Genomic DNA, 20,300 nt, shown 5'->3' with positions numbered 1-20,300 from the left:
AAGCAGGAATTTGGAACATGAACAAATATTTACACACATGTTTTAAGCTTGCCTTGATAAGTGTCTTGTAGAATGCAAATATTATCACACAGCATGGCTGCCTTCAAACAATTGGTCATTGAGACCTGAGAGCCATTTGATGGACAGCTGTTGATCTTGACTCTTGTTCTAATTTTTGATGGCTATTGCTGCCTGTGAATGTAACCCAGATACAGGTGGACTGTTTTATTAAAAATGACTCAGACAGTAGACGCATTTTATTGCCTGACCCAATTTACTGTGAATCTAATAACCAAGATGGAGTTTTGTGTTTGCCTCAAAACTGCAACAGAATGTCATGTTGAGGGAGCAGGGGTTTATGGCAGGAAAGTGTTTCCAATTGTTCTGGCTTTAACCAAAAAAAATCAATTTGGATGATTGTTTTTTTGCGAGGTGTATTCTAAATTAGATCAAAATGGCAGTGACTCATCTGTGTATGAAGGTACATAGGGCAGCCATTGCAGTTACAATTTTATTTCAATTTAAAATTCTTGAAGAACCACAAACAAAATAATATGATCATCATCAGCCTTAGACGTGTAGTAGAGTCGTTAAATGTCTGTCGTCGTTAAAGTGAAACTGCTCTCTCGCAACTATCTCTGCTGCTCTGCACGAGACTATTGTGTCAAGACTAATGCTCACCTGTTAAATGAGAGCAGTAGTCTCGCGCAGCGCAGCAGTAGCGCAGGATAGTTGCAAGAGAGCCGTTTTGCTATCATCGCAACAGACATTTAATGACTTGTCTCAAAGTCTAAATCAGCCTTGAAGGGAAAAAACCTACTTCCCAGCCCTTCACATGTGGTATTCTGTGGGTTTTATGAACAGTGGGATTTGACCAAAGATTATAACTTGAGGGGTTCACTGGTATAAATCCAGCTGCAATAGCCTTGTGATTTCTTATCTGAATACTGTGGCTTAGACCAAGTTGGCCTTGCCACCAGGTGAGATAGGCATCTCAACTATTTCCTCTATTCACCTGGTATCAGATGTATGGTCAGACATAGAGAAGTTAAATATACAATTTGTGTAAGGTTATTTAGATACATCTAGATTGGGTTTTATTGCTCTAATGGAGACAGGCAACAATCGGTAATTGGGCGTGGTGTACATTCAATCTGGATGATATCGTGTTTACTTTTCATTTCAACAATGAAGAGATATGTCTCCACAGTGTTTATGTTTTGTGTGAGCAACCGTACAATATACATAAATTAACAACAAACCTGTGAAAATTTTGGCTTTATCGGTTAAACGTGAGTCGGAAGAAAAATCATGCACAATTTACATCATATTATCATAGAGTAAGGACAGAGTATGATATTATAAACAGATTGTCCTTAGTTATGGTTAGGGGGGGGGGGGATCAGCTGTTTTTTCTTTTTTAAAGGTGTTTGGATACAGTTTTCTCAAATATGACTTATAGTAAACAAATTTGTTCTAGTTTGAACTTCATAATCAGTAAGCTTTCAGACTAAATTTAACAATGATGGTGTGTATCCTTGCCAATCCTGTATAAGGCTACCCCGGTACCTTTAATATTACGACTGAAACTAGAGACAACTCAGTGTTGCACATCTGTATTTGGTAATAAAATGGAACAAATCAAGAACTTTGCAAAGTTATGAGGGTTCCATCATAAACTGAAACATAAAGTTGTGTCTAAAAACAACAAACTTCTTTAAATTAATAGTCTTAGAGTGGTAGACATGTTGGCCTGTTATTAGTTTGGGAGCTATTGAAGTGTTGTTGTTGCCATTGCCAGACTCATTTTTATTGTAAGTACTTTGGGTCGCCACAATGAACTTGGAGTGGTTCCAAACGGGCCAGTTTCTTTTGTTGTAATGAAGGTCAATTTTTTAAATTGGTAATAAGATCAATTATTTGGTTTAAGTGGCAAGCTGTGAGTGTCATTTTAGAGTGACCAGCAGGGTGTCCAGCTCAAAGATTAAAACAGTGGGTTGCATTTGTTTAATCTTTGATAATGGCCAGCGCAAACATTGAGGTTTTGTTAAAACAACTTATTTAAAAAAGTGATATTGTTTGCCAAGATCTTGTTTTTGGTTTTATATTCTGTGCAAAACAAATGGTAACTCAGACAAAGGCCTCTCATCTACATATAATCAAATGACCCAATGCAAATCTTTTATGCACAGAAGTAGAAATCTATCTTTATGGTCGAGTCAGGGTATAAAGTTCTCAGTAAAACTGTTGCTGAAAGTCTGTTTTGCATTTCCATTCATAGGACTGTCTTAAAGACAGTGGACACTATTGGTAATTGTCAAAGATCAGGCTTCTTACTTGGGCTCAATTGGTCGTCTAAGTTGCGAGATAATAATGAAAGAAAAAACACCCTTGTCACACGAAGTTGTGTGCTTTCAGATGCTTGATTTCGAGACCTCAAATTCTAAATCTGAGGTCTCGAAATCAAGTTCATGGAACTACTTCTTTCTTGAAAACTATGGTACTTCAGAGGGAGCCGTTTCTCACAATGTTTTATACTATCAACCTCTCCCCAATACTCGTTACCAAGTAAGGTTTTATGCTAATAATTATTTTGAGTAATTACCAATAGTGTCCACTGCCTTTAAAGCCATTGGACCCTTTCGGTACAGAAAAAGAAGAAGAAGTTCACAGATTTACAAATTACTTACAGGGTTTACAGAAGGTAGTGGTGAAAGACTTCCCTTGAAATATTATTCCATGAAATGCTTTACTTTTTGAGAAAACAGTAAAACAATATCAATTCTCGTTAACGAGAATTACGGATTTATTTTAAACACATGTCATGACACGGCGAAACGCGCGGATACACGGGTGGGTTTTCCCGTTATTTTCTCCAGACTCCGATGACCGATTGAGCCTAAATTTTCACAGGTTTGTTGTTTGATATAGAAGTTGTGATACACGAAGTGTGGGCCTTGGACAATAGTGTTTACCGAAAGGGTCCAATGGCTTTAACTACCTTGTTTCTTAAGCTGTGTGTGAATGTTTTACTTTCAGGTATATTAAATTTACAGCAAATCCCAATGTTCATCATTATATGCATGATCTCCCGAATCTTATAACAAAATTGTACATGTACATGTACAGTCATTGGCTTCTGTACAAATAGTCTTAAATAGAATCTGTGGAAACTTAAAGGATTCGGGTACTTTTTCAAAATGTCCATAGAGTTACATTAAACTTACAGGGTTTGAAGATAATGATAGTGGAAAGCTTCCCTTCAAATATTACCAACTGAGGGTCTGTAGTTTTTTGAGAAATGAGTAAAACAAGTCACAAAATAATTTTCGTCCCAGGAATGTAAAATCCCATTAACCAGTTATGATATTATACCAAAACCATAGCATAACTGGTTAATACGTTTTTACATGCTAAAATTAAGACGGAAATTATTTGTTTTACTCATTTCTCAAAAACTACAGCACCTCAGTAAGTAAAATTTCAAGGTACGCTTTCTACTATCATAATCTTCAAACTTTAAGTTTAATGTAAATCTGTGGACATTGTGTTTTGTGTTGGGAAAAAGTACACCCTATAACAACTTGGTGCTTTTCTTGGGCGGCCAGACTGCATTTACTGCGTCTCACCCCATACAAACTGCTATTTTGGTGCCAGTTATGTCAAGTGTATTAAATCTTTTATCAAAACAAACATTATCAATAACTGTATGAACTTATATTTAATAATTCTTTAAAGACATTGGATGTACATATGAAATCTTATAACTTATCAGAATTCTCTACACTTTCTTTATTAAGTGAAAAGTGTGACACCCCATGCCAAGATCGGTGACTTCTTAGTAATGTGAACATGGCATGAGAACTTGGGACATTCTTGATATTATTTGTTATATTTCTGGTGATGAAACGAGGATGTCTTCATGAGTGAACTTAATCACTGTAGCTCCCAAGCCCGAGAAACCTGTAAACAAAAACAAAGGATATGTGGTTTTAAACCCCTACTCTTCCAAGATAAGTGTTCTGGGTTCTTTTATATGTACTCCCAATCCTATGGCTTAATGTCCCATCCACAAGACAAAGCATTTGAAGGAAACAAGTGTCATGACCGGGACGTGAACCCACACTCTGCTGATCAGATATATCAGAGCTCGAGATCGGTGCTCTTAACCTCTCAGCCACGACTCGTCATGTGACATTCAACACTTGAATATATTAGAACATTGATAATGAGAATTCCTCTTGGTATCAGCAACCCAATTTCATGGCTCTGCTAACAGCCTAAATGGGCTTGTTCTGTAAGCGCAGAATTTCACGGTAAGCAGAGCCATGAAATGTGACCCTGATGGATGAGCAAGTAAGCACAGTTGTGTCTGGGTCTTGAGTGGTTTTGGCATGTGGTGTCACAAATTAATGATAAAATGTTCATGTGTTCAATGAATACAGAACGGAAATGACTATATACAAACAGATGTTCAAAAAACATTAGAATATTAATATTCTTCCTATTTGGGGTTTGTGTTTCACTTTCACTTCTGAAGGCTCCGGAAATTGTGATTATATGATTTAGATACATGCAAATGCGCATGCATGCGCATCATCATTTGCCAGAAAGATTGTGTATATTTTTTATATTACCAGGCCTGTATGCTTAGTTATTGAAAGGGCAAGGGCACCGAGGCATTTTATCCATTGTAAAGGGCACCCTATCTTAATTGTACATTTCTACTGGATCATTTTAGCGACACCAACACCAGGGGGCGTGGAGGCAATTGCCTTCGTTGCCTCTGTGGAGGCCTCTGTGTGAAGTATCAGGCCTTGTATTACAGCTAACTGGTACAAAATTTTCTATTTTCTTTCTAAAGGGATCTGGCTATCATTGCTTGTTATTCATTTTCTTTGTAGTTGTTTATTATTAGTTGAGACTGTGACTACCATTATTTGAAATACCTTCATAGACTCTTGAGAAAAGTACCCTGGGAAAAATTGAAGGAAAACCTGACACAAACCATACACTGATCACGTCGTCCTTGCCAGACTTATAAAAATGCTGATTTTTATTGCCAGGACAGAAACCGCGAGCAAATCCACTCAATTATTTATGCCCGTCTACAAGATATGAAATGTTTATGACCTTAGAATAAATATTGGAGGTACTTATTGGGGACTACTGGCTCTCTAATGAGGTGTTTTTAGTATTTTCGTAGGTCACTTAACTCGCTTGTAAAGGTAGAATTATTCATATTAAGGGTGTACTCCGCATGACATGGTTATGTACACACTAAAACTTAAGTTACTTTCTTACTGTTGGTTTAAAGTTTAAAATTATAATATAATAGGATTGGACAAGTGTTAGAGACACTGTCAGTGCATTATTAAGCACTGTTTTGTGTCCAGTCTGACCAAGTAATTCAGCAATTTGGAAACGAACCTTCAAGCAATTTGTATCAAATTTTACTTTTTTCATATTTGAAATTCATCGTTTTAAAGATTATCACTGATGATAAAGAAAAACATTGTTAACATTGTTATTTCTAGAATATGTCATAAAGACAGTATAAAAAGTTAAAATGCATAAGTGATGTGTTAAATAAATATGGAGTACAAAATATTGTGCGAGTGAATCATGTGTGGAAACTTGGTACCCGTGTTAAAGATTTGTGTTTGTGTTTCCCCCCAAAAGGAAACATCGGGAAAGTGCGCTGTACCGATTGCTATTCAACTAATTGTGTGAATGAATCGAAGCAAGTCTAATCTCGTCAAAGGACGAGGGTCCCTGGACTTCCCAAGAAGAAAAATTCTCACACAACACGTGGAATGTGTGTGTGTGCACATGGGTGTAAGGTCCTTACTAAATCTCAAAAGATTTTGTGTAACGCTCCGAAAACAGCTGAAGAATTGTGACAAATCACTATAAAGCGGGTAGGCTGAATCTGTCAAAATGCTGCTGGCCCGCTCTGTTTACTCAAATAACATTGGGTTCTTTTCTTGTGGTGAATCACATAATAGAGTTGCTCACTTGCCAGGTGTGGAATACCGGGAGGGAAAAGTCCAACCCGTTTCTCGGGTGAGAAGTTTGGCAAGTCTCAAGTATTAAAGAACTCATGATTGCCAATTTTCAATACTCTTCTAACACACTTTTATCAATACAATGAATTTATTTGCCTTATTGAAGCAAAAATTATTGTGCCCAAAAAGTTAATGCTTCTAGGAAAGGGCACTTTTGGCTTTATCCTGTAACTATTAGATGTTAATTTTGTTGGGTTTACCTGCTGCTAGATCATAGGATTCGAACTGCCTCTAGCCACTGGGCTTTGTGGTCACACATCTGCTCTAGCGATGCAAAGGGTGTTGGTTCAAATCCCGCCCGACTGATAAGCCTGTGGATTTCTTTTCCCAGAACTCGGGTGTTCAATACACGTCGGTTAACTACAGTTACAAAGGGGAGAACCTATATAGACTCCATGTTTGGGTTTTTTACGTGGTGGAGAGTCCTGCCTGTGCGTGGAGAATGTATTGTAATATTGTGTACAAACCCCTTACTGCCCCATATTCCATGCATGGTTAGTGTATTAGTGTACCTATGGAGGCACGGTGTACCCGACCAATCGCTGCATTTTTGTGGTCACCGCGCACTCCACGCACAGACAGTTAGGAGATCATAAATATATGCATCTAAATGTGCAAAATTGGCTCTGCGCACCCTCCATGAAACGAGAGCGATGCAAAGCCAATATCCAACAGTAGTGTGCCGAACTGTCTCAGAGCGCCCCATGAAACTTGTAGAGTCTGGAGATCATGATAGTCATTGTGTTGACCTGTCCCATTCATTCCACATTCTCCACGTACAGGCGGGACTCCCCATAATGTCAAAAAAACAACATCACCGCACTCTCCACCTAGGGAGTCCAAGTTCTTTCACTTGAAACTGTAAATTAACCCAAATACCACTAATTAAGGAGTCTCTGAGTGGTAAAAAGTTACTTGAAGACAAGTCAAAACACCTGTACATACATTTAAACTGTGACTAAGTATTAATATCAGCACTCAAAGTATCAATGACTGAATGTGGACAGATGCTAAATGACCCACTTTTGTAAAGGGTCATCTCAACTTGAACAGTGTCATGGTTTCTGATAGCCATGGACCAACCATGGACAAATCATGGCCAAATGACTAAGTGTACACAAACCACAAAGTTACACAACCAAAAAAACTGACCATGATTAATAGAGCCAATCAATTTTTCATTTGAAAGTTTTGTTCTTCTCAAACCTTGTGTCTGAGTTAGTTTGCCGAAAACATGGTCAGTCCGTAATAATCAATCAAACAAACAATAAATCCTATAGTTGACAGGGTTTTTGTGTGTTTCATAAGCATTATTTTATCAAGGTTGCTAAAAGAAATATTCATTAATTCAGAAAATCTGTGAAGCACATCTATCTATTGTTCTGCAGGGATCCATGGTCCCAGACTGAACAAAGAATTACTAGATTTTTAGTAAAAGAAAATCCCTTTTTTGATGCTTGCTTTAGCTCCCAATCAATAACTGATGACCCCCAATGACTGCCACCTTGGGTTGGGATGGGGGTAAGTTGAGGTGAAGACCATGGGTGTGCGAAGTTCATTTTACAAATAGGGAGACCTTAAACATAGGGCTAAATAGATCAATTTGTAGAGGGTAGAGTGCTAGCATATTAAACACGAGGTCATTGGTTCAAATCTCGCCCAAGTAGATTTTTCTTTGTTCACATCATTTAAAAATTACCCAGTCCATTTTCCTTGTGGTTATTATATGATTTCTGAAAAAAAAAGTTGCATCCCCTTAAGGTGATCCCGGGCTGCCACTTTGGAGGATGTCTCATAAACTTAGGTGTAACCCCTGGCTATAAGGCAGTTTGAATGGCTTCTTATTGGCACCCTGGATAAAGATATCGACAACATTTGGAGACCACCAACAATAGGGCTATTAGATGGTTCAAAACCCTGCTCTAGTCAATTTGTCTTTGTTGAACTCTGAGTCAAGTTCACTTTACATCAATCTTTTTGTGCAGTATATGTTTTATTAAAATATTTGAAAAAGATGATCTCAAACTATTTAACACTGAGTATGCAATACACACTGGTGTAAGGGTAAAAACAAACAAAATTCTTTATCCCTGATGCAAAAACTAACATCTATTAAGATGACCTCAATCTTTGGCCATCTTGTGTGAGCCTTTTTATTTGATGTGATTTAAAATAGCAACGAACTTGGGTTTTATACTGATTGAAAAAATAAGGTTAAGCCCTAAACTTTGGGGGGATCAGGTTGGCTCAGTGGTTTCTTTCCCTTCCTTTAACCTCTAAGGACCCGGTTCGAATCCCACCTCAGACTGGGGCCTTGCATGTGGATTGAGTTGTAGTCCCTGTACCTAATTGCTTGGGTTTTCCCTTTTGGAGTTTTCCTCCCACATCTAGAACCAAACATGTCTCTTTGTTTTCTATCCATCCTGTTATTTGCGCTCATTGTGCTCTTGGTTGTGTAATCAAATAATATTTTCAAAAGCAAAACAAAAATTGGGTTCTTTTGCTGGCACACTGCCTATCATTTTGACTGACACCCTAAAAATAACTTTATTTTCTTTCTTTCCTGTTGGAAGAGAGGATTTAAAAAGAAACCCATACAAAGGAAAAGAATTATGTGTAGGCCCTACTTCAATTTTAAATCCTTTCATAACTACTCTAGTGTTGTTAACTTAAAAATCATTCAAATGATGATGGGAAATACCTGTGCAAATTGCATCTCTATTCTCTCTTTCCAGAATTTCTGGTTTATTTGCAAGACTCCGAACAATCCTGTCAAACTGATCAAAAACTTGTCCAGTTGAATAAAAAACAACTTTTTGAATTATCCTTGTAATCTAGTTGACCCAGTGTTGACAGCTGCGTCGTCATCAGCCCATTGAACCAAAAAACCCACCCCCCAAAAATTGACAACAATAGCTCCAAAAGGCCACCAATTAAATACCACTGATGGACACACAATAAAACCTCTGGCTGGGAAAAGGCAGAGTGGTCAATCCTTTTACATCGGACTGACCTCCTCTTCTGACCAGCTAAATTTACACAGAAGAATACTCAAAGTTCACCGAGGTGACAAGTACACTGGTTGTCCATGTTACAACACACAAGGTGATTATATGAATACCTTGTTAGAAAATCCGATAGAAGTATTTGATTAAGTTCCTCTAATCCATGCTCTACATTGGTGAATGAAGTAATGGATTGGTGACCGGAAAATGTATTTGAAAGGTTATTGACCGGTTTGTTCTTTTGAAGAAAAAAAAGGGGAAAGAAAAAAAATGTGTGAGTTGATGATAAAGGTCTCATAGCCTTGAATTAAATTATAATTTGATGCAGTAGGTCGGACTTCACAGGATGTGGTTCTAATTGTTTGTGAAACGAAATGGCAAATTATTTTAATCAAATAATCACTTTGCCACTGAGTTTGGCATTTCCCCTTAATTTGATGAGTGATAACTGGCCATAACAAGATTTCAACTGCATGTTATTGTTATGCATTTATAAAACAATGTGCTTCTTTTGATTAAAGTTACTTTCGGTAAATATTTATAGTTTTTTATAATTTGTTGGGCATCTTTATAATTGTATAATTTTCCCCCTTTAATTTTTACTCATCTGATTTTAATTGCATTTTTGTTGTTTTTAAGGGTGCTGGGGTCCAGTGTTTTTTCATGAATGCAATGTTTTCCCTGTAACCTTTAATTCTTCTAAGAGATTTGTTTAGTTTTTATGCAAGCTGTGATCCATGGGAGATCAGTGCATTTTTCTCACTAAATGGATTACCCAGGATAAACAAGAGATATATAAATAAATAAATCTTAAAAAATTCAAAACAATTTAACAAGATTTTCTAGCATAAGTGTGGCACATGCTATTATTTTAAGAAACATGACCACAAGTGGCAGCATTGTCAAAGTTATGCAGGGCTGAATTTTTATCAACTCATTATGATATCCGGTGTATGTAAATTATTCTTAAAATGACAAATGTGGCATGACAGCATCTGCCATTGTAGGTAGACACACTCAATTTGATCCCCCTCCTTTACAGCAACGAGGTAATAACTTATGAATTAGTAGAGTTAAATAAACCTAAGCATTCCACATTGGTCAAAGACTCTACTACAAAGTGTCCTGAGTAAATACGATTACCATTTTCAGCTGGAAGGGATATTATAACAAAGTGTCTTTTTCTCTCTGAGCCTTTAGGCACTAAGACAAGTTTCCGCGTCCGCATTGTTACAGGATTTTAGTGGTTTTAGGGCCAATGATTTCTATTCTAAACTTCCCCCCCCAGTTTGCTTTAAAACTATCAATGAAAGAAAAAACCCTCTTTTATGATGCCCACAATGGGCATAGGGGTGAGTTGGTAGCTGGGACAGGCAATTTCTTTCACTAAATGTTCCCGTTTCCTCTTCCAGTGCAAGACCATGGCTCAATTTGTGCGATTGAATGCAGTCTGTACCCATTTGTTACAATTTTATGTAGGCTAATAATAAAGAAAATTTCTACTACAAAGTGTCCTGAGTAAATACGATTACCATTTTCAGCTGGAAGTGATATTATAACAAAGTGTCTTTTTTTGATGAGTCTTTCAAACATTTCATGAAAATTTCATGATTTTTTTTTAAAAGTGTCTTTGAATGGCTCTTAATTTTCTACGAGAAAAAAAGACCTTATGAAAGTGAAACTGTTGACCTGTTTAATATATCTTGCTTTTTTTTCCTGTACTTTTTTTCATTTAGAATTCACATAGATACTTAGTTAAGGACTTCCAGTAGGTAGAAGAAAAAAATCATGTTTGAAAGACTCATCAAAATTGTATCAGACTGCAGAGGATTGAATCTTGAGAAATTACCCATTATGCCTAAAAAGGGGTTACACAATATATTGTCTTTAAGATGTGGTCTCTACAAACTTGAAGTTTTACTTTTGACATATTATGTTATTACAATTATCCTTCTTGAGCCCAAGTTTGTGTTTCTTACAAAAGACACTAGAGGTGGGTTTTTGACAGTGTCTTGCATCTTTCTCCGAAAGAGGATCAGAGCACACTGATCAAACCCAGCCCGATCAAACCATCAAGTTGCTAACAGAACAGGAACAGATTGGTTTATCTTCAGGGAACTTTCTCTGCAGAATCCCATTGGAAAGTTGGCAGCTCTGACGCTATGCAAAGTTTCAAATCCTACTTGTCTTGAATACTGAAATTAAAGAGGCAAAGATTGACACCCTTTCTTATCTTGGCAAAATGCGCAACAACATACAAGTCTTTATTATTTAGACCTTAGACCATCCCTGCTATGAGCTTCGACTCTACAGGTGACATCGTCCCTTGGGACTTCCTCCACAAGTTTTCTTCTCAGAACAGTAGTCACACCAAAGGTAAAGAAACCAATTCAATTAGTCCAACTCCAGTCATGTGCAATTGATTGCAACAAAGCCAGACTTTACAAATGAAACTTTATACCCAAAAAGGTTTCACAGACATGTTCTGAACACACCACCCTCTTAACACTTAGGGCCTAGACACAGAAATAGGAAATACTAGAGGCAACTCTTTTGAAAGTGACTTAAAAGGCAAAAAGGAGTTAAAGGTATTTAGGAAAGAATAGATGAGGAAAGAAGGACCGAGAATAGAATGACATCAACGGGGTCCTGTTAAAGCATCCAGAAAGAAGAATGACAACTGGGTGGCAGAGTATCTCTGAGGTGTTCTTCGAGTCTTTGTGCAAGCCTCTACAGTTTCTTGAAGAAACCTGAAGTGGGTCGAGAGATAAACCTTTCTGTTCGATTGAAGGCACGTCAGGACAAATCTTATATGAACACAAGGAAGGGAAAGCACAACAAAGGGACCGTCTTAAGATTGTGAGTGGGGGGTACCTTAGTTGGCTTCATACGCTACAGCCAAAAGTAACAGCCACATTGGGGATTGTTTTTTTCCAAAAAAGAATATGCCAAAAGCCATAGGACTATACTGTAATGGGTAACAAGAGAGATTCATAATATAACAGTCCCTGAAGTCTTGCTACCTACCTATAGACCTTTATCATGGTCTGTTCATCTTGATTTTACTCCATTCCAACTCATTATTATAACCAAACTTGCTGGACGAAATAATAGTCTGGTGCCATGCGCAATGAATGTTATCATTCATTACTGTTATTGGAAACAGGGAACATGACCAAGATGGTGACAGCGTGAGAAAGGTCTATAGTATAGGCTACCTGCAATGGGTAGGTCTACCCAGAGATGTGGGGACTTTTACAGTGGAACAAAGGTCCCCAGAACGCGATTCTTAAAAAAAAAAGGAATAATAACAGGAAGTCCAAACAACTCAGTGTCCAAAAGTGGGTGTATTTTGTTTTATTTATTTTTTGGGTGTTGTTCATTATATAAATAATTGATTGAAAGCAGTTGAATTCATACATTATATATAATAATACATAAATAGGTAATACATTTTTATCAAATACTTACTCTCTTTTTTTCCAGTGAAGGTTGGCCCAATGGTTTCTTGCCCCGCCCCTCACGCACGTGGACCCCGGTTCGAACCCCACCTCAGCATGCTCAAAATGGAGCTCTCGTCTCACTCTCGTGTGGATTGGGTTTTCAGTTCTCACCTGAATGATATTGTGTTTTTTCCCAATTTAGGGTTTTCCTCCCACATCAAGCACCTCTTCGTTTCTTTTCCTTAATATTCAGTATGTTATCGGCACTAATTGATGGTTTAAGGTGTGATAAAAAAAAGATTCACGCCGACACTCTTCAATTTACTGAATTGAAAGGTGGTTGCTAATTTGACATTGAGGGCGCTGTTGACCTTTTACTGTACTTTTTTGAACCCGAACATCTTACGTCACACTTCAAGGCTCATTATTTTTTTCTCTTGCGGGTGTAAAACTAAAAGACAGGGGATAAACTATGGGGGTCAGTGAATTTTGTCAAAGAATGTTTTGCAAGATTCTCGGCATAAGATGCAAACAGATCTTCGTTTGCACCCGATTTTGACTGGATTGCTGTATTTCATTTTTTCTGAAACAAAAAAAGGACCAAATAATATGTCTCTTACTTTTTTATTCGGGTCAGGGGTTTGGGTTTTGCAGAGGGCCAAATTTATTTGCAATGTGAATAATTGTCTTAGTGGTATGAAAATTAAATTGACTCCATATTGTTTTACCAATCTGTCGATCATTTATAAATCTGTAAACTACAGTCTTAGTGAGATTTTTCAAACAGTGAAATCAATCAAAATGTGGTTAATTAATGGTCTTAACTTTTGACCATAGAAAAGTCTTTCTCAACATTATCAAAGTCACCAATGTAGGCTTTGAATTTCGTTCTTAAAGAGGGCCACCAGCAATTTTCCTCTAGCAAGGGGCTCCTCGCTGAGGAAAATGTTAAATTGTATTTGAACTTTGCAGAGGGCACCACAACAAAGGCAGAGGGCACCACAGCAACTGCTTCGGGTGGTCACCGTGGGTTACTCTGAGGCCTGCCAATGACAACGTCACATACATCAAAAACATTTCATCAGAATTAAAACATGACGAGAAAACATTCAAATCTTCATTACTTCCCAACATCTTTATTATTTCAAGGAAGGCAAGTTATTGTTTTTTTTGCAACTTTTTCCTCACTGCAAAACAGCATTGGTAATTTTTTTTCAATACAAAAACAAGTGAAACAAGAAATTTAAATATTAGTTACTATTAGCTTTTATAAGTTGTTTTGGTATATTTATATATATTTTATTAACAAATACATTAAAGTTGGGATCTAAATACACTGTAACACCTTCTTGAGTAATTCACAACAAAGACAAAAAATGGTTTTGTAAAATTTGTTAACTTCTTCGCTAATAAACTTTTTGTTTGTTAAATATTGTCCAACACACCTAATAAAAAATAAAAAATTCTTTAGTACGGGACATTTTATATTGTTTGTTTTAACCCTTACACCGATGTGTAATAAAGGAACACGTTGCCTTGGATCGGTCGAGTTGGTCTTTGAAAAGCGTTTGTATGCGTTTGTTATAAAATACATATGGTTAGAAAGATGATTTAAAAGTAGAATACAATGATCCATCCAAATTTGCCTCGAAGTTGCATGGTTTTCCTTTTACTTTGCGAACTAACACGGTCGGCCATTTATGGAAGTCAAGACTCCCATAAATGGCCGTCCGTGTTAGTCGACGAGGTAAAAGGAAAACCATGCAATTTCGAGTGATACTTGTGTGGATCATTCTATCCTACTTTTAAAATATCTATCTAACCATTTGCATTTATAATAAACGGTTACAAAGGCTTTTCAAAGACCAACTCGACCGATCCAAGGCAACGTGTTCCTTTAAGCACTGTATGTTCAGTACTTTCTCAAGTTCTGATAAACAAATCCACAGGCATATCACTCCGCTGGGGTTTCAAACCCACAGACTTTGCATTGCTAGAAGCAGTTTCGAATCCTATGTGCTAGCAGGGGTACTACATCTGCTCTAGCAATGCAAGTTCCCGGGTTCGATTCCTACCGACGTGATTTGCCTGTGGATTTCTTTTTCTAGAACCGAGTGTACAGTGCATAATACATATTGATGAAACCGTAAATACAAATTATATTCTTAACCACAGATTGAAAACAAAAATCTATTAAATGTGATACGGTATATAATTAATCTTTGGTCACTGAGTTGAAAACAATGTCTTCGTCTTTTGCATCACATACCTTTATCATCAATAACGAATTAGGCCAACTGCCAACATAATTTATTTTCTAATAGCCCACTTGCATATCCCAATGCGCATGATAGCAGTGCAAAGGATTCTGGGTGAAATCTGAGCCCATCAACACCAGCAACCATCATGGCGCACTAATAGACCGATCCATTAAGCTCCGCCCCATTGTGTATTGACCAATTACAACGCAGTAAAGGCCCGACAAATAATGTCCGACATGCGTGCGCTTGGCGCGCGCGGCAGAGTTGTGCAGAGTTGTGCAGAAAGGCATTGGAGAGGCTCACATGTTCTTGTTCACACGTGCGTCGTGGGCAGAGCCTAATGGATTGGTCTTTTAATTGAAATGATTCTGTTTAAAACTATACAGCCTTGTACAGTTACATATGATTACATGTCAACTACGGCATGGTTACCATCTTGGCAATTTCATTTATTTTTAAACTGTACTCAGTTTCCCAGGAAGCATGACGGTTAATTTTCTAAGATGGCACTTATGCCAATGAGCTTTTGGTGGTTTCATTCTGTTTGATGCAACAAACAATTGATCTTAAAACTGGGTATAAATCTTAATTGCTAAGCTCAAGATTGTTCTTTACTGGGTATCAGTGTTAATTGCTAAACAAAGTGGGATGTCACAATACAAATCACTATGGTAACACTGAAAACACATTCTAAACTGAGACTTAGTGCTTTGTAAAATCAAGCCCAATTGTTGCGACGTACTGATTATGGGCATAAACATTATTCATTTGAAATCAACTATTAACTTTGTGTCATGATTTCACAATCAAACTTATAGCTCTGTAGTGGAAATATAAACCAACCACCACAGTGCAGAACTGATACTTCACAGTTGCAACAGAGGCAAGTGCCTCCACTGCCCCTGCTCATTGCCTAGGTGCCCCTTGAAATGTTTCTATAGAAATTTACACTTTCCCCATAGAGGTACCTCTTACCATGGGCGAAAACGCCTTGGTGCCTTTCATGCTAGCCAGTGGCAATAATTGCTATCTGTTAAACTTGCCCCAACTGGGGTTCCACACAGACATCACAGGAGCTCATAACATAAAAGTGAAGTAACAACATTCCTGCTACTTCTATACCAAGTACAAAAATACCATCTTTCATTCTTGATAAAATATATCCCTTTACAATAACCTGTTTCTCTGCAATCTCAATAGACCTTTATTATGATGCGACCATCTTGATTTTCTCTAATTCAAATAATAATAATATCAATAATAACAATAATAATTGTGGCTTCTTATATAGCGCACATGTCCGTCACCCAGTGACGCTCCTGGCGCTGTAACATACAGTATTTCCTGCAAGATGTGGGACTACGTTAGATGTAACCAAACCGAGGCTGGAAGGAGAAAATAGTCTGGTTCCTTTTTGTACAATGAAGATTAGCATTCACTACTGTTATTGAATACAAGGAACATGACCAAGATGGCGGCATGATAAAGATCTATTATAATATAACTTCATTTCCTTTGGGAAGACTCTGACATTTAAAGACTTTAGTTCATACTTGACAGTCAAACTATTGTATATTCAACCATAGCAAAAACAGATATGAACTCTACACAAAACCCAAACAAGTGATGACATAACTGGAAGAACCTTTCGAAATTTTACATAGTTTTATTTTAGTAAATATTTGAGTTGGTTTTATTTCAGCAGCAAGCTGCTTTAGTGAATATTTAGCAGCAGAATTTCAATATCAGAGTAGCAATTACATTTCAATAGATTATAAATGTTACTAATAATAACTTTCTAAAAAGTGATTAACCAAGAAACTTCCTTAAGGAGTTGAACTCTAATGGTAAATGCATTCAAATTTTGATCAACTTTATACTTCAGATATGCAATTTATCTACATTTTTCAGACATCACAAACAATTAAATTTTCATTTGGTCAGGATATAAAAATTACCACTCAAATCATGTGTGAAAACAATGCATATCAATCCAAACAATAAAGGGTGTAATTTTCCTATTGTTATCATCCCCTATTTCCAAGAAACCTACCTACCTGTGTTTGTTAACCCTGATAAATATACGGCTTTATCACAATGTAACCAATGTGTGACGGGCCGATCAATTGACCAAATCTTTAGACTGTGTTTTGGCAGGGATGATTAATTTGGCCTTATTTATAACATGTTTGTATTGGTTCTGTGGCCTTAAAATGACCTTTGTTGTGACCAAAATAAAGTTTGGTAAGTCAGCTTTTAACTTGTGTCTGTCTATACTGCAGTCATTGTCTTGCATTTCTCTTGCAATTTCTACATTGGGTGCGTTCGATTAGCTTCCCCCGGGTCGACCCAGCGGTGCTCATTCGGGTGAGCCCCTGACAAGAGCTAATCGAACGGTAACTCACCCTCACGTGGTGACGTCGTGCACTTCAGGCCAGTGGCTTCAAGTGACCCGTTTCACAGGCAGGACACTTGAGGCTGACCTGGGTGAACCCCTGGAATGACGTCAAAGCTATCCGATCGTACCGGGGGCAGACTGGGGTCGACCCGGGGAAGCTAATTGAATGCACCCATCAGTAATTCGCAGCTTTAAATGTATGGTATTACAATAGAGTGACAACCATTCTTCATAACCACTAAAGTATACAGGGAACCCTTCCCTACCAGCTAGTGATATGTATAATGCATTATTCCCATGTTTTTTAAATTGTAAGTTGTTATTCAATTTGACCTTTTGGGTCGCTTTGTTGTAATGTTAATTAAATATACCAATATATAAAATCCAAATGAGAACCCAACATTCACTCTATAGCTACCCTTTTCTTAGCTAATAATTAAACAGTTCGCCTTATATTTAAGTTATTGCACATTCAATGCATTTATGAAAGGTTAGACATGTACATGATATGCAGGTGAAAACAGTCACGGAGGATTAATGTACAAATGAAAGCGCTTTGTCAGTAAAAAAAAAATAAAAAAAAGTATACACAAATGATAAATCATCCCAAAAATCAGACGTACGAGTCATTTAGAAACTCACAGTAGGGTAATCGCAGGCCTAGAATAGACCCTTCCCATGAAACATGTAAATTGCACAAAGCGTGTGCGCACTAACGTTTTGGTTGGCAAAATGAGGGAACATCGCGCTGTTTTGTACACTGCTGATGGGTGCGTGACGCAGATGCGATTGCGCGTCTGCTTAGTGCACAACTCTATGGCGTTTGCCAACCAACAGGGTCTGTACGCATGCGTGAATGTAATTAGCATATTTCATGGGAAGGGTCCATTTCATCTTTTACAGGGCAAGGTCGTTTTATTGGGAAACTTTTTAGGGGAACCTAGACCAAGACCAAGACCAGAGGGCAACAGAGGCCTTGGTCTTTGTGGTCTCCATGTACCTTTACGCCCACACTTGGCCAAAAATATGTGGTAATCTGTTATGTTCTTTACACTATTAATTGTGTTACACGAAAGCCCGGTTCATACTTCCTGCGAATGCGAATGCGATACGAATATTGACCTCACAAATTCGCAACGAATAATTCACAGCAGTTCTTCTTTGCTCAACTCACTTGCCAGTATCGCTGCGAAAGGAGGGTTGTTACGTCAAGTTTGCTTCGCATTCGTATTCGCAGGAAGTATGAACCAGGCTTAACTGTGTATAACTACTGGGACGCTTTTTCAAATCTTTTTTTATGCTCTGGTCTGTTTTTATTGTTTTTTCGTTCTAGTAATTTTGTTTGGATTACAGAACTTTGTTAAAGTGCTAGTATATTTTTTAGTGCCTTCATGTTTCATCTGGTGCATGATATGAGGCATGGTGAACCGCCCAACTTTATTGTATCTTTATTGTGTGCTCGGAATCTCAGGAATTCTTTAGACTATTTTAGGAGGGGGTGGTTACTTCTGTACAAGAGGGGGGGGGGGATATCCTCTCCTCTGCCCTACATCGAGCCTTGTATATTATGTACAAAAGCTTTAAAACTGTAAAGCGCCTTGAGCGTCTTTTCAGGCAGGATTATGGCGCTAGATAAACATTAAGCATATTAACAATTATTACGCATTCCTCAAACCATTCAGAGTATTCAGCACTGGCTATTAAATTGGTTTACATTTGGGGTACCGTAGTGGCTAAAAACAAAACTTGATAACAATTTCTAACGCCACAGTGATAGGTACCTATTTGACCGCTAGGTATTTAGAAGCATTGTATACTTCACTATCTTGGCATGGACATAAAAGATGTGGCTGAGATTTCAACAGACATTATGATGAACTTAAAATACTATCTGGGCCATGCTTTGTCGTGCCTGAATGGTCAAGCACACCGGACTCAAGCTCTGGTGGTGATTCTGACCAGCAGAGTGTGGGTTTGAGCACCGGTCTTGGTACTTGTGTCCTCAAGCAAGATAGGTTCGGACATAAAGCTCTAAGTCCTGTGTGTTGTGTTATGCACATAAAAGAACCCAGTGCAGTACACCCAATTGTTACAAGAAGGGGGTTTGCCCTGTTTTTTTCCTGATAAGCTTGGCTGCAGATTGCATTGCATCACTGTGTACAACCCTTACACAAGGTGCTATGTCATTCTTCAAAAAAGCTTAGCATATATCCTGTCCTTATGACACATTAATAAAAGCCCTTAGATAAAACGCTCTATAAGAACTGATTATCATTACAACAAGGATGATACACTCTGTACATCATAACTTGAATTGTCATACTATCCAAGTTGACACCCAACTTTTGCAGTGTCGCCACCATTGGGGAGGAGGGCTCGAGTCGGAACACTTGCCCCCCCCCCCCTCCCCCCTACCAACCGGTAAAAGTGGTCATAGACAAAGAAGAGGATTTGTATGGTCTTCACAATTAAACTTCTTTAGTGCATAACCTGCCCCGCCAGCCTTATCCCACCCCAACAACAAATTATTAATTGTAAATATATGTACCATGAACAGTGTCGCAGCCATTTGGGAGGAGGGCTCACCCTACAATACCAACCCGTAAAAGTGGTCAAAGAAAAACAGAAAATTTGTTTGGTTTTCAGAATTAAACTTTAGTGCATAACTTGCCCCTGCCAGCCTACCCACACCCCCAACCTTGTCCCAAACAAACAAGTCTAGTAACGCCATTGATCATGAACCTTGTGGAGATTGCTCACTACAGTACCAGTCATAGTATTTGTTTATAAAACAATATCTATAAGGGTTACAAATCTACCCTTCTGTGACATAAATGCTGCCCAACTTAATGATTTGTTAAATCACGTTTCATAAATAGTGTTAAATAATTAAAACTAAATAAATAATTGTTTTAATGATATTATCGTCAGAAAGGAAAATGTAGTTTTTACAAACACAATGAAAACTGCAATTCAAATTTGATAGCTCATATTTCACAATGGTGATATTTGTTAATATTAAAATTGAGTGTGGATTTCATCCCCTTTTAAGTAGAAAAGCAAAGAACAATGAAAACTTTCTGGATATATTATAAATGATGAAAACTGATACAAATATAATTTTC

Source organism: Asterias rubens, chromosome 8, assembly GCF_902459465.1.
Source record: "Asterias rubens chromosome 8, eAstRub1.3, whole genome shotgun sequence".
Classification (NCBI taxonomy): Eukaryota; Metazoa; Echinodermata; class Asteroidea; order Forcipulatida; family Asteriidae; genus Asterias; species Asterias rubens.
Note: the sequence above shows the minus strand (reverse complement) of the source record.